A 12,067-nucleotide genomic window follows, 5' to 3' on the forward strand; every position below is an offset into this window, starting at 1 on the left:
TTTGTGTAGTAAGTCCTCGATAAATATAAATATTAGCTATTATTATTGTATCTTCTCTAAAGCCATTCAATGAAAGTGTCATCCCGACATTTACCAAAAAAAAAAAAAAGAAAACCCAGTTGCTATCAGGTTGATTCTGATTCATGGCGACCCCGTGTGTGCAGAGTAGAACTGTGCTCCACAAGGTTTTCAAGGTTGTGACCCTTGGGAAGCAGATCGCTAAGTCTTTCTTCCGAGGCGCCTCTGGATGGGTTCAAACCACCAACCTTTTGATTAGTAAAAACAAAAACAAGCACATTGCTATGGAGTAGATTTTGACTCATAGTGATCCTATAGGACAGGGTAGAACTGCCCCATAGGGTTTCCAAGCAGTGCCTGGTGAATTCGAACTGCTGACCTTTTCGTTAGCAACCATAGCTCTCACCCACTATGCCACTGGGGTAGTGAGCACTTAATCATTTGCACCACTGAGGGATATCCCTACATTACAGATGAAGAAATTGAAACTCTAACGTTGATTTTCCAAAACCGTCAAGTAGCAAACTATAAAATTGGGATTTTAACCAGATTTAAAGCTAGTTCTTCTAAATGCCAGAGCCCCTGTTGTTTACCTCTACAGGACACCTCTAAAAGATCTAGGAGTTCATGCAGATCATGATTTACCTGAATGAGCACTAAAAAATGTTTTTTCATTTCTTTCTTTGAACATTTAAAAAAATTAACAAACCAAATCCATTGCCAACAAGTTAATTCTGACTCAGTGACCCTATAGGACAGAGAAGTGCCTCATACGTTTCCAAGGAGTGGCTGGTAGATTCCAACTGCTAACCTTTTGCTTAGGAGCTGAGCTCTTAACCACTGCTCAATCAGGGCCCCGTTTAACAAGCCAGGTCCTCCCAACCTGTTTGTAAGGAGTCTCTCTTCAATGACATTTCTGAAAAAGAGAAACAGAAAAGTAGACATCCACATTTTTTCCTAATGTGGTCTGATGGAAACTTCTTTGTAGGTTTTGAGATCCTCTGACAGCAGGGAGAATGAGTGGAGGTATCTCTACAGAAATTAAACAGAGCATTTGAAGCAAAGAGGAAAAAACTGCTCCCAAGTAAAACACCTTTCATACTAATGAATTGGTAGTGTAAACATCTGTCACTTTTGTACAGTCTAGCTCTGGTAGGTTAATTACATATTAACACTGATGTGGTTAGGTTCGAGGTGACGGCCTAGTCATATCTGACCTCTCGCCTGAGCCAGATTGAACCCGGCCGACTTTGCTTGTGTGCAGTGATTGGTGTTAAGAGTACAGGAGAAACCGTCTCCAACCAGGCTGTGACTAATAAGATCGTAAACACTCCACCCGAAGACATCCTTCGAGGTCTTCACACACAGGCTTAGGAGATAAGGTAAATAAACCTTCCTCTTGTGGGCTACATACGACGTCAGATGGTCTGCTCCTGATACCCTACGTTTTATGACTAAAATCTGTTCAATTTGCTTTTGGATTTAGTGTATTTCGTTACTATAGTTGAGGCGAGAACTCCGTCTGATTAGGTGTTTTTCCACCTTCTCCTTGAGAAGAAAGTGGAACTTAATGCAGAAGAGAGGGGGTAACTATTTTGGAGACGGCGGATTGGAGTGGACACTCCATCGCGTAGTATGATTTTCAAGGTTCTCCTAGCTTTCCTCTTCCCCTGCCTTACAGAGGCATCAGCTCTTCCCCCTGGCCTCCAAAAATATCTTTGCACCCAAAGCGTAAGGGTCATTAGAAACTAGACCAAGTAAGAGCCGAGGAGGCCTGGCGGGGAGGGGCGCGTGGAGCGAGGGCCCGAGTGGCGGAGAAGGCCGAGCGCCGCTTGGAGCAGCGATCCCGGCAGAGAAGGAGGGGGAGAAAGCGGGGCGGATCCGAGGTCGGGGTGCTGGGGGGCGGGGGGGGGGGGTCCCGGGTTCCCCTTCTCCATCCTCGCCGGCGTGGGCTCTGGTGACGTTGCGGTTTCCTCCTCCCTCCAGCGGAGCCTCTGCGCCCGCCGTGCCCCGCCCTCTGCCTCTCTCCTCCCACACCCACCCGCCCGCGCCCGCCCGGCTCGCAGTCGCGCCGCCCGGGGCTGCAGCGGCGCATCCCATGGCGCGGCGCCCAAGGGCACCCATGGCGCGGCGCGTGCGTTGAGGGCTCGGCTCCGAGGGCGCCGGGGGCCCGGGCGCCCTGGAGTAAGAGGGGCCGGGAAGGGGCTCTGGAGCCTGGGCCGAGGCTGCGGAGGCTTCGCAGGAGAGGACAGAGACTTAGCCGGGAGCGGTAAGCGGAGAGGCACGCACGGAAAGGGAAGGGAAGGGGCGTGCGGCGAACGCCGCTCTGGGCCCCGCACGACGCAACTTTCTTCCGGGGCCTTGGGCTGATCGCCAGCCAGGTTGGCCCGGCTCCCGCGGGAGGCGAAGAGCCACGTCCCTCGCCGGGCGCCGAGCCCTGCGGGCTGCGCGCCGGGGCCCGGTTCGGCTGGTCTGGTGGGCGCGCGCGGAGCCATGGGCTTCCCCGGCGGCGGGGCAGCTTTCCGTTCCCTCCCACCCCTTGAACGGCCAGCACGGCGCCGGGCACAAGCTTTCGGGTGCGTGGGATCTGGAGGCTCAGCCGTGATTTTACGGACGGCCCGCGGGGCTTCGGCTTCCCTCTGCCCCGTGCGAGGCACAGCCTCACGACCTCCCTTTCTCACATACCCTGGTTAGCGAGGCTGGAGTCGGGTGGTGTGTGAGTTCTGGCTCTGGTAGCCCGACTTTGCGGCTGTAGAAGCCGAGGAAGCACGTTCCGAGCCTCCCCCAGACGTGGATTCCAGCGCCGCTTGGCTCCAACGACGCATGGAGAAATTGTTGGTAAACCTCACTCTGGGACGCCGCGCGGGCTGGGATCCCAGAGCAGCCCCTGGTCAGGGCGTGTGTCTAGGGAAGGAGAGGGCTTACTCACAGGCTGGGAAGCTGTGTAAGCGATGCCACATGGACCCAGGCATCTGCCAGGGGCCAGAATCTGAGCTGCGTTTGTAACCCCAGAAGTTTTTCGTTTTCGTCTCTTATTTTAGGCAGCAGCCTGCCTTTAGACCGGCTGGTATTAAGGTTGAAACCGAATCCATTGCTTTAAAGCATGAGGTGAACCTCATTTACCTGGAATTCCTTAGGTCAGGAAATGGCACTTTGAGTTTCTAGGGATCTTCTTGTAATAAAGTCCTTTTATAAGTTTTTCGTTAGTCATGGTTTAGAGAAAGCTAGTTAATGAACGTTAAATTGGAGAATGTACAGTATTTCATAGACAGCTCAGGCTACTACTTAATGGGATCATAAAAATGTTTGTAACTTGGAAGAAATAAAACAGGATTATCTGATTTTTTTCTCTTCAGGTCACTGTACAAATCTAAATCCTTTTATGAACTATGTAGGTAAGATGTGTTCTAGTAAAACTAGAGAAAGGAAAAGATTGAATTTAATGACTCTGCCATTTGTTGACTACTGTGTGCAAAAAGTGCAGGACAGTGCTGGTTTCTTAGGAGACATACAGGTGTGTGTAAGAAACAGACAGCCCTAGGTGTCTTGGAACTGCTAATCTGGATAGATAGAAAAACATAAACCACAGCTGAAGAGTTTGCACTTGGGAAGAGTTATTTTTCATTGACTTGTTAAATGATGTCAGTTTCAGTTTCTTCAACTTTTAGTTAATCAAATAAAAACAGTGGCCTACAAAGTACATTTTGACATTCAGGTTAAAAAATATTGCTAGTATAAAGCCCCAAACCCATTGCCATGGAGTCACTTCTGACTCATGGCAACCCCATGTGTTACAGGGAGTACTGCTTCATAGACTTTTCTCGGCTGTAATGTTTAGCCCTTTGGTTACCTTTGGTAAAAACAGTATGCCAGCCACTTTTTACGCGTCTGGACCTTAGAGCTAAGGCGTTTATTCTGCTTTTAATGCATTTGGTGTCAAGGCGGGTCCCTCTTGAAATGTATGAAGCTTAGCATACCAGAGTTGGAGCCTTGTTTTCGTGCAGTTTGAGCATTCTATTAGGCGATGCTTCCTGGATGTGTTAAGTTTTGTAAACTTCTGCTTTTTTCCCTTTTATTTCTGTGAGATAAGGCTTGTGAGCATAATTACGGCTTTCCCGGTATGATAGTTAGGAAGCCGTGATGGGTTTGTTTTGGTTTTCCTGTCTGATATTTGGAAAACCAGAGGTTCCCTGCGTAACCTAATGGAAAGGCGCCAACAATAAATTATCTACATAGTTCTGTCATGCCACAGATCGGTGGTGCCAAAGTGCCATTCGCCTCATTGGCGCATTACATTGCTAGATCATATTTCTCAAAATCCATATTCCCAAAAACCAAAAACCAAACCCATTGCTGTCCAGTTGATTCCAACTCATAGTGATCCTATAGGACGGAGTAGAACTTCCCCATTGAGTTTCCAGGGAGCAGCTGGTGTATTCAAACTGCCTATCTTTTGTTTGGCAGCCAAGCTGTAAACCACTGCTCCACCAGTGCTCCTAAAATCCATATTATCAACCAAAGATTTAAACACACTCAGTTAGTAAGCATGCATTCCAATACTGAAAACATGCCATCAGAAAATAATAATAATAATAACAATAATGAGGAGAAATGTGATAATGATTAAGGAAGCAGATAACGAGGCTTTCTTCTGTGGTGCCACTGAGTGAATTCAAACTGCCAACCTTTAAATTAGTAGCTGAGCAAAAACCATTTGCACTCCCCAGGGACCTATTGATAGTATATGGGCAGGAAGTATGAGGGGATTCTCAATAAAAGAAATGAAAACTTGCAGCAGAACACAGTATAGACCTTTGCCTTTTGGGTGTTATGAGGGTCTATGGTCCTAAAAAAAAAATTTTTTTTTAAAAATTCAAGTTCCTTTGAGGCTGGGGACCCAGTTGTGGGAAGACATGGGGTAAGCTAGTTAGAAGTCAGCTAGGTTTGGGATGTGGGGTGAGGACCACCATAGTGACTAACATTTGTGTGTACTTCTAGTTTAATATCCAGGCAGTCCCCTGGTTACAAATGAGATCCGTTCTTAAGTCTGTCTTTAAGTTGAATTTGTAGGAAAGTCGAAACAGGTACTACATATGGTTCTTAATTAGAGTCAGTTAATCAAACGTTTGTCATAGTGTATGGTATATATATTTATCTTGTGAAATGAAGCCCTGGGGGTGTAGTGGTTGAGCTCAGCTGCTAGCTAAAAGGTCTGCAGTTCATATCCACCAGCCGCTGCTTGGAAATCCTTCGGGGCAGTTCTGCTATGCCCTATAAGGTTGCTATGAGTCAGAATTGACTTGATGGCAACAGGTTTTTTTTTTTTTTTTAATGCGTATAAAACAGTTAAGAAACACTTTCAAACCACACAATGTTTTCATGAACGTCACAAAGTAGTACGAGTGCTCGTTATTACAAACCATTGTATTTGGCTCAAAATTTTAATTTAGGCTTTATGGCAGTCTGTTTTTAAGTACAAGTTGTGTGTAAGTGACACGTTCGTAACCTGGGGACTGCCTGTATATCAAATTAATTCACAGATTAGTTAATACAGTTCATTTAAATGGGATCTGTGGACTTTCCAGTCCAATACCTGCAGTGCCGCCACCAGCGAACCTGGCGATTATGTGAGGTGAAATTCCTAACTTCACAGATGTTGCTCAACCTTTTCCTCATTATAAAGATTTTTTTTTTTAATCTCTAAAAAAGTGTTTTAAGATCATAGATGACAATACGTTCTGAAATTAAACAACAGAATGTTTGTTTATATGTTAATGTCATTTGTGACAGAATATTTGATACCTGTTTCTGTTTGTCTGGATCACCCTGTGCTACATGAAAAAAAATTCTGCTTGCCCCTCAGTATTACGATTTCAGCAATGATTGGGACGGAAAAAAGGAAGATAAAATATTTAAATTTAGGACTTAATGTATCACTAATCTCAGTTTTTAAATGGGACAAAAAAAAACAGTAAAATTGCAGCGTATATTAAATATTACTTAAATCTATTGTCATGTTTGAGTCCTAAGTAATGTAAATGTTTTTATCCTTTTCACCACCACCTTCTCTTCTCCTACTATTTACCCACACCCCACCCGACCCTGTAAATGAAAAGAGAGAAATATGATAATTGTCCTGAGATGTGTTTGTGGCAGGTCTTTGAGGAGAATCTGTGGTAGAGGGAGCTTCTTTATTTTCTGTGAGGGACTGGACGTTTTTTGTGGCTGAAGGAGTGGGTAAGGCACCCTGTGAGATGACCAGCAATCTCCTGAAAGAATGTGTCCAAGCAGAGGACAGGATTGTTCTTACTACTATATTAAATGCCTTAGGATTTTCTCATCTTGCAACTACATTACCTTCCTTGATCATGATTTATAGAATAAATTTGGGGGTGGGGGTGCTTAACAAATTACCAGCAGATGTTCGAATGACACAACAAAATTCTCTGGACCTCAAGTCAGTACCCAACATGGGAATCAGGCTATTGTATAAGGTCCGAGTACTGAAAGGGGAAGTTTTTTTTTTTTTTTTTTAATTGTGCTTTAGGTGAAAGTTTACAGCTCAAGTTAGTTTTTTGTACAAAATTTTGTACACATATTGTTATGTGACCCTAGTTGTAATCTCTGTAATGTGACAGCACACTCCCCCTTCCAACCCTGGCTGTCCATTCAACCAGTTCCTATCTGTTTCTGCCTTCTCATTCCTCCTCCGAACAGGACCTGCCCATTTAGTCTCATGTATCTACTTGCACTAAGAAGCACACTCTTCATGAGTATTATGTTTTATAGCCCAGTTTAATCTTTGTCTGAAGAATCGACTTTGGGAATGCTTTTAGTTCTGGGCTAACAGAGAGTCAGGGGTCATGTCTTCTGAGGTTCCTCTAGTCTCAGGCAGACCATTAAGTCTGGTCTTTTTATGTGAATTTCAGTTCTACACCCCCACTTTTCTCCTGCTCCATCAGGGACTCTCTGTTGTGTTCCCTGTCAGGGTGGTCATTGGTGGTAGCCAGGTACCACCTAGTTCTTCTGGTCTCAGGCTGATGGAGTCTCTGGCTTATGTGGCTCTTTTGTTTCTTGTACTAATATTTTCCTTGTGTCTTTGGTGTCCTTCATTCTCCTTTGGTTCAGGTGGATGGGGACCAATTGATTCATCTTAGATGGCCACTCCCAAGCTTTGAGGACTCCAGACGCCACTCATCAAAGTAGAATGCAGATTATTTTAATAGACTTTGTTATGGTCATTGGCTTAGATGTCCCCTGAGACCATGGCCCCCAGACCACTGCCTCTGCTACTCTGTCCCTTGAAGTGTTTGGTTGTGTTCAGGAAACTTCTTAGCTTTTGGTTTAATCCAGTTGTGCTGACTTCCCTGTGCTGTGTGTTGTCCTTCCCTTCACCTAAGATAACTCCCTCCCCACCCTTGTAACTATCAAAGAATGTTTTCTTCTGTGTTTAATGTTTTCTTGAGTTGTTGTAATAGTGGTCTCATACAATATTTGTCCTGTTGCAGCAGACTAATTTCACTCAGTGTAGCACCTTCCAGATTCATCCATGTTGTGAGATGTTTCGTGGATTTATCATTGTTCTTTATTGTTGTGTAATATTCCATTGTGTGAATGTACCATAATTTGTTTATCCATTCGTCCGTTGATGGAGACCTAGGTTGTCATCTTTTTGCTGTTGTGAACAGTGCTGCAGTGAACATGGGTGTGCATATATCTATTCCTATGAGGGCTCTTATTTCTCTAAGATATATTCCAAGCAGTGGGATTGCTGGATCATGTGGTACTTTATGTCTAGCTTTTTAAGGAAGCACCAAATCGATTTCCAAAGTGGTTATACCATTTTACATTCCCATCAGCAGCATATAAGTGTTCCAGTCTCTTCACAGCCTCTCCAAGATTTATTATTTTGTGTTTTTTGAATTAATGCTAGTCTTGTTGGGGTGGAATGGTGTCTCATTGTAGCTTTGATTTGCATTTCTCTAATGGCTAATGATCGTGAGCATTTCCTCATGTATCTGATAGCTGCCCGAATGTCACCTTTGGTGGAGTGTCTGTTCATATCCTTTGCCCGTTTTTTAATTGGGTTATTTGTCTTTTTGTTGCTGAAGTTTTGTAATATCTTATTGATTTTAGAGATTAGTCCCTGATCAGATATGTGGTAGCCAAAATTTTTTTACCTGGTCTGTAGGTTGTCTTTTTGCCCTATTGATGAAGTCTTTGGATGAGCGTAAGTGTTTGATTTTTAGGAGCTCCCAATCGTCTAGTTACTCTTCTGGTGTTTGTGCATTGTTATGTTTTGTATTCTGTTTAAGCCATATGTTAGGGCTCCTAGCATTGTCCTTATTTTTTCTTCCATGATCTTTATCATTTTAGATTTTATATTTAGGACATTGATCCATTTTGAGTTAGTTTTTTGCACAATGTGAGGTATGGGTCTTGTTTCATTTTTTTGCAGATGGATATCCAGTTATGCCAGCACGATTTGTTAAAGAGACTGTCTTTTCCCCATTGAACAGACTTTGGGCCTTTGTCAAATATCATCTGCTCATAGGTGGATGAATTTACATTTGGATTCTCAATTCCGTTCCATTGGTCTGTGTATCTGTTGTTGGACCAATACCAGGCTGTTTTGACTACTGTGGCAGTATAATAGGTTTTAAAATCAGGTGGTGTGAGGCTTCCCACTTTGTTCTTCTTCAGCAGTGCTTTACTTATCTGGGCCTCTTTCCCTTCCATATGAAGTTGGTGATTTGTTTCTCGATTTCATTAGGAAATGTCATTGGAATTGCATTGTGTCTATAGATCGCTTTGGGTAAAAAAAAAAAAAAAAAAAAAAAAATTTTTTTTTTTTTTTTGGTAATAGATGTTTTCATGTTGAGTCTTCCTATCCATGAGCAAGGTATGTTTTTCCATTTAATGTAGGTCTCTTTTGGTTTCTCACAGTAGTGTCTTGTTTGTTTTCTTTGTATAGGTCTTTTATGTGTCTGATTAGGTTTATTCCTAACCATTTTATCTTCTTGGGGACTCCTGTAAATGGTATTGATTTGGTGATTTCCTCTTCGATGTTCTCTTTGTTGGTGTAGAGGAATCCAAGCGATTTGTATATGTTTATCTTGTTTCCTGATAATTTGCTGAATTCTTCTTTATTCCAGCAGTTTTCTTGTGGATTCTTTGGGGTTTTCTGTGTATAAGATCATATTATCTGCAAATATGGATACTTTTACTTCTTCCTTACCAATTTGGATGCCCTTTATTTCTTTTTCTAGCCTAATCGCTCTGACTAGGACATCCAGCACAATGTTGAATGAGAGTGGTGATAAAGGGCATTCTTGTCTGGTTCTCTGTTCTCAAGGGGAATATTTTCAGACTCTCCCCCTTTAGGATGATGTTCGCTGTTGGGTTTGTATAAATGTGCTTTATTATGTTGAGGAATTTCCCTTCTATTCTTATTTTGCTGAGAGTTTTTATCATGAATGGGTATTGGACTTTGTCAAATGCCTTTTCTGCATCAATTGATAAGATCATGTGTCTCTTGTCTTTTGTTTTATTTATGTGATGGATTACATTGATTGATTTGATATGTTGTTGAATTCTATTGGCTAGAATTTTGTTGAAGATTTTTGCATCTAAGTTCATAAGGGAAATTGGTCTGTAATTTTCTTTGTGGTGTCTTACCTGGTTTTGGTATCACGGTTATGCTGGCTTCATAGAATGAGTTTGAGAGTATTCCATCTTTTTCTATGCTCTGAAATACCTTTAGTAGTAGTGGTGTTAACTTCTCTGAAAGTTCGATAGAATTCTCCAGTGAAGCCGTCAGGGCCAGGGCTTTTTTGTTGTTGTTGTTGGGAGTTTTTAAATTACTTTTTCAATCTCTTCTCTTGTTAATAGGTTTATTTAGTTGTCCTACCTGTGTTTATGTTTAGGTAAGTAGTGTGTTTCTAGAAATTTGTCCATATCCTCTAGGTTTTCAAATTTGTTACATTATAATTTTTCATAGTATTCAGTTATAATTCTTTTAATTTCATTTGGGTCGGTTGTGATATCACCCATCTCGTTTCTTATTTGGGTTATTTGCTTCCTCTTCTGTTTTTTTTTTTTTTTTGTCAGCTTGGCCAGTGGTGTAGCAATTTTGTTGATCTTTTCAAAGAACCAGCTTTTGGTTTTGTGAACTAAACTTTTTTCTCTTCTCTATTTCATTTATTTATGCCCTAATTTTTATTATTTGCTTTCTTCTGATGCCCGTGGGCTGCTTTTACTGCTCTGTGTCTGTCTATTCAAGATGTAGGGTTAATGTTTTGATTTTGGCTCGCTCTTCTTTTTGGATGTGTGCATTTACTGCTATAAATTGACCACCGATTACTGCTTTTGCTATGTCCTAAAGGTTCTGGTAGGGTATGTTTTCATTCTCATTTGATTCTGTGAATTTCTTTATTCCGTCCCTAATTTCTTCTGTAACTCAGTAGTTTTTGAGCAAGGTGTTGTTCAGGTTCCATGTATTTGATTTTTTTTCACCTTGCTTTTTTTGTTGTTGGTTTCTACTTTTAATGGCTTTATGGTCGGAAAAGATGCTTTGTAATATTTCAGTGTTTTGGATTCTGTTAAGGCTTGTTTTTTGGCCTAATATGAGGTCTGTTGTGGTGAGTGTTCCATATGCGTTGGTAAAGAAAGTATACCTATCTGTCGTTGGGTGGGGTGTTTGGATATATCTATGAGATCAAGTTGGTTGATTGTAGCATTTAGATCTTCCATGTCTTTGTTGAACTTCTTTCTGGATTTTCTGTCTTTCACTGAAAGTGGTGTGTTGAAGTCTCCTACTGTTATTGTGGAGTTGTCTATTTCTCTTTTCAATGCTGTTAAAGTTTGTTTTATGTATTTTTGGGCCCTGTTGAGCACGTAAATATTTATCATGGTTATGTCCTCCTGATGTATTGACCCTTTAATCATTATATAGTGTCCTTGCTTATCTTTTGTGGTGGATTTTGCTTTAAAGTCCTTGTTTTGTCAGAGATTAATATTGTCACTCCTGCTTTTTTTGATTAGTGTTTTTCTTGATACATTTTTTTCCATCCTTTTTGTTTCAGTTTGTTTGTGTCTTTGAGTCTAAGTTGTGTCTGTTGTAGGCAGCATATAAACAGACCATGTTTTTTTAATCCATCCTGCCACTCTGTCTCCTTATTGGAGCATTTAGTCCATTTACATTCACTATAATTATTTTTTGTAATTACTGATAGATTAGAGTTTAATGCTGTCATTTTGATGTATTTTGGGGGGCGTGTGTGTTGTCGACAGTTTCTTTTTTCCACTTAATTTTCTGTGCTGAGTCATTTTTCTTTGTATCTTTTTCATTGTTGTTGATTTTGTATTTTCTCAGTCTTTATGTTTTCCTTGTGTTTTTATTTTGGTGTGTAGGATTGTTAGTTTCCTTTGTGATTACCTTAATATTTACTCCTGTTATTCTAAGTTTAAACCAATCTTTAATTCTTGATATTGCCTTGACTTCCTCTCCATTTGAAAGTTCTGACTGCATTATTTAGTCCCTCCTTTTTGTTTTATCATTGTCATCTTTTACGTATTGACATCTCTTCCCATTTTCAGTGATTTAGCTTTGATTTATTTTTGTGACTTTCCTATCTGAGTTGGTATCTGGGTGTTCTGTGCTGTCTTCTAATCTTGAGTTGTTATCTGATATTATTGATTTTCTAACCAGAGGACTCCCTTTAGTATTTCTTGTAATTTTGGTTTGGTTTTTACAAATTTCCCAAACTTCTGTTTTTGTGGAAATGCCCTAATTTTGCCATCATATATGAGAGACAGTTTTGCTGGATATATAATTCTTGGCTGGCAATTTTTTTTTCCTTCAAGGCTTTATGTATGTCATCCCATTGCCACCTTGCCTGCATGGTTTCTGCTGAGTAGTCAGAGCTTAGTCTTATTAACTGTTTTGTAGATGACTTTTTTTTTTATCCCTAGCCATTCTTAAAATTCTCTCTTCATATTTGAGTTTGTCAAGTTTGATTATAATATGTCTTAATGACTTTCTTTTGTG

The 12,067-nt window shown here is 41.3% G+C and overlaps 1 protein-coding gene across 3 annotated transcripts in view; it reads left to right on the forward strand.

The window, feature by feature from the left end:
• The first annotated feature begins 1,355 nt into the window (after positions 1 to 1,355).
• The window catches only part of DSE (dermatan sulfate epimerase), a 75,535-nt gene continuing 64,823 nt past the window's right edge, over positions 1,356 to 12,067 (forward strand). The window contains exon 1 of one of the 3 annotated variants that reach the window (XM_049899460.1): positions 1,356 to 1,400. The gene's annotated coding sequence lies outside the window, so the exon portion shown is untranslated. Of the gene's footprint in view, positions 1,401 to 2,067; positions 2,288 to 2,314; positions 2,857 to 12,067 lie in introns of those variants that run through there. The other 2 variants (XM_049899468.1, XM_049899451.1) reach the window with 2 other exon arrangements.

This window comes from Elephas maximus, chromosome 1 (assembly GCF_024166365.1).
Source record: "Elephas maximus indicus isolate mEleMax1 chromosome 1, mEleMax1 primary haplotype, whole genome shotgun sequence".
NCBI classification, from domain to species: Eukaryota; Metazoa; Chordata; class Mammalia; order Proboscidea; family Elephantidae; genus Elephas; species Elephas maximus.